Source organism: Cucurbita maxima, unplaced genomic scaffold, assembly GCF_002738345.1.
Source record: "Cucurbita maxima cultivar Rimu unplaced genomic scaffold, Cmax_1.0 Cma_Scf00167, whole genome shotgun sequence".
NCBI classification, from domain to species: domain Eukaryota; kingdom Viridiplantae; phylum Streptophyta; class Magnoliopsida; order Cucurbitales; family Cucurbitaceae; genus Cucurbita; species Cucurbita maxima.
The window spans coordinates 6,549-10,461 of NW_019272183.1; positions in this window are offsets into that span (position 1 = coordinate 6,549).

Sequence of the window (3,913 nt, forward strand, 5' to 3'; positions counted from 1 at the left end):
CGGATGAAGTTGCAAGCATCATTTCATAGTGGTTAGAAAACTTTATTTATTATTTTAATTTCATAAAGTTTGTAATGCTCAAATTGACTTCGTCTTCTGTGGAGATTTAAAGAGATCGAGATTAAATTACGGGCACTAACTTTTTTGTGGGGAGACTATAAATACCCACAAATTATTATGTAAAAGCATATTTGTGATCAATGAAATTGATCTCTCAAGTTGAGAGGTTCCCCCTTATAGAAATCTGAGCATATCTTTGTCGTTTTTAAGTTTGATGCAATTCTTGTGGTAGATTGCATCTGAGTTATTTAATCAAGTCTTGATCAAGTTTGATTGTGGAGTGACTCAATTTAGAAAAAGGTTTCAAATCTTGCTTCTCACTCTTGGATCTCATAATCTAATTCTAGCTTTATCTCTTGGTTTATCCAAATTTTGAATAAGAAGGTGTTAATTTCTTTAATTAAAGGTTCTTGCTTCTACAAAATCTTGGCTCGTTGGGCTGAAGATTACGGTTGGTCTATCATCCTTCAACGGGATCTTCTATCCCCATGACTTGCTCTGATGCGGTCGTTCTTCTAACGCCGGTGACACATCCAATTGTCGAGATTGGTAATGTGAGTTTGTAACCCATCCATTGAGGTTCTTGGAATGATTCTATAACTTATCATTTCCATGTTGGGAGTTGGATCATGGGTCTTGTGCGAAGGAATCCTTGGTTTACCGCCGCTTCGAGTTGAAGGAAGTGTCAAAAGGCTAGTTTTTTTTTTAATTTTATTGATTTGCTTGAGTGATTTTATTTGATTTTATTTCAATTAGTCAAACTCACTCGGGTGCTCATCTCAATCATTTCAGCCTTGTTGGCGTTCAATAAGAGAGACCTTGGAAATAACTGGTAACTGTTCAACTGGATTATCACATTAACAATTTGAATCAAATAAAGTGACATTAACCATTTGAATCACCTCAACCCCACTTGTTGAACTTGACCAAATGTCTATAACATAGCACTAACAAACGTACAAAGTAATACAAACAAAGGTACAAAGTAACACTAACAAAGGTACAAAGTTCATAAAAGTTCTTTTAATCTAAAATACCATTGAACTTGACCATTATACTGCCTCTCAAACGTAGGTAAAGTTTAAATTCGGGTCTCCTTGTCGAACTCACTCGGGTGCTCATCTCAACCATTATGGCGTTCAACAAGGGAGACCTTAAAAATAGCCAGATTATCGCATTAACCATTTGAATCACCTCAACCCCACTTGTTGAAATTGAAACAAATATCTATAACAAAAAACTAACATAGGTACGATGTTCATAAAAGTTTTTTAATCTAAAGATACTATTGAACTTGACCATTAAAGTGCCTTTCAAACTTACGTAAAGTTTAAATATAATTGGTGACAAAAGTGAAACTATAAAACAAAAAGAAATAAGAAAATAATATTCCATTTTAGAGAATCAAACCAGAATCTCCTATGTGAAAGCCAAATATCCAAACCTTTGGACAATAATGAATTTTAAGTGTAGTTGTCTTGGATTCTTTTGTCTAATTGCTAAAGAGTTTTACTATGATGTTTTGGGTAATGTCTAACTCTTCGACAAGTCCTTTCATGTGTGTGATAGAATTCTCAGAGTTACCGAGACGTTTCGAGTTGTTCTATCGTGTGGCTCTTTCTTCAAAAGGGTCAACATCAAACATCGAGTCTTTGATTGGCAACCCATCCAGAGGAGCGTCGATTGCATCGATTCCATCAACAGTCTTCCTATGAGTTTATGGTGCATGACCCTTTTTTTTACCTTTCACCTTCGAGCGCCACCATAGTTTTGCATCGTCCATGAGATGCATTGCGACCAACGTAACTCTTAGGTCCAATGAGCAAGTTCCAGTAACCTTCAAGTATTGTTCTACGTCAAAAATAAAGCTTTTTAATTCCTTAGCATCCCGGTTTCCATTTAAGGGGTTGTGTTCTTGGATTTTAAGCTTGTTAAGCCCACATGAACTTGGCTTGAGGTGTGGTTCTCTATAGCCCAACCTGTCAAACTCACTCGGGTGCTCATCTCAACCACAATGTAGTTCAACAAGAGAGACCTCGAAAACGACTGGATTATCGCATTAACCATTTGAATCACGTGCTCATCTCAACCATGATGTCATTCAACAAGAGAGACCTCGAAAACGACTGGATTATCGCATTAATCATTTGAATCACCTCAACCCCTGTTATTGAAATTGAACCAAATATCTATAACATAACTCTAACAAAGGTACCAAGTTCATAAAAGTCTTTTTAATCTAAGATAGAAACCGTAAAATAAAATGAAATAAGAAAATAATATTCCATCGTCGAGAATCGAACCCAGGTTTGCTCGGTAAAAGCCAGATATCATAATCGCTAAACGACAATGAATTTTTGGTGTAGATGTCCTGAAGTCTTTTGTCAGATCGCTGAAGAGTTTTAGCATGATCTTTTGCTTAATGTCTAACTCTTCGACACTTCATTCCCTGTGTGTTAGAGTTCTCAGAGCTACCGAGATGTTTCGAGCTGTTCGATTGTGTGGCTCTTTCTTCAAAAGAGTCAACATCAAATGTTAGGTCTTTGATTGGCAACCCATCCAGGGGAGCGTCGATTGCATCGATTCCATCAACGATCTTCCCATGAGTTATATGGTGCATGACCCTTTTTTATACCATTCACTTTCGAGCACTATCATAGTTTTGCATCGTCCATGAGATACATTGCGGCTAACGTAGCTCTCAGGTCGTATGAGAAAGTTCCTGTAGCCCTCAACTCTCGGGTCGTATGGTAGAGTTCTTAGAGCTACCGCGACATTTCAAAGTGTTCGATCGTGGGGCTTTTTCTTCAAAAGAGTCAACATCAAACGTTAGGTCTTTAATTGGAAACCCATCCAGGGGAGCGTCGATTGCTTCAATTCCATCAATGGTCTTCCCATGATTTTTTGGTGCATGACTAGTTTTTTATACAATTCACCTTCGAGCGCCACCATAGTTTTGCATCGTCCATGAGATGCATTGTGGGCCAACATAAAAAACACTCCATCCGAATTTCAGATGATTATGAATGATATTTTCAATCCTTTCAAAAAATTTCAATAGTTTATAATGATGATGTGTTGATATTTTCTAAAACCATTAAGATCAACACTTTAAACATCTACCTACATTCATTAATGTAATCAAAAGAAATCAGCTAGTTGTGTCCATACCCAAAATCAAATAATATCAAACTCACATCCGTTTTCTTGGATTTTAAATTTATTTGAGCCTTATAAAACCCATCCAATGGTCCATTGAGTTTGTCTCAAACTTTTGTGATGACGTATCCTAGAAAAGCCAACTTCAAAAAAAATTTAGGTTCTCTCAATTATGTGTCTTAAATCCTTCAAGATATCAGGCACGTTCACAAATGTCTTGATGAGTGTCTTGAAAATAATACAAAGTTTTGATTTGTAAAAGATATCTCTACAACCCAAAAAAATCAAATCATTAGTCAAATAAACTCTCTGCTCGAGTCTTATTGACCCAAGGGCAGATCTCACAGTGAAACGTGACCCATCAAATATTGGAGGTATCTAAAATTGTCAAAGAGGACAGGGAATCAATTATCATATTTCATTCAAAAGCCTCTAATAATACCATACAAATTACAAAACAGTAAAAAAAAATATATATATTATTTTCATTGTACTCCGTGCACAACAATTTTAAAGGAAATTTAAAATAAATCCAGCGTATTTGTCATACTTTTAAGTTCAACTACAATAAATCAAGAAAAGAATTGAGTGGTAATAAAATATCACTTGACATTGGAATGTAATTTGAAGACTTTTTATCTTCGGGAGTTGAATTACATTTAAAGTTTTTTTATGTTATTTCTTATTTTCTTCG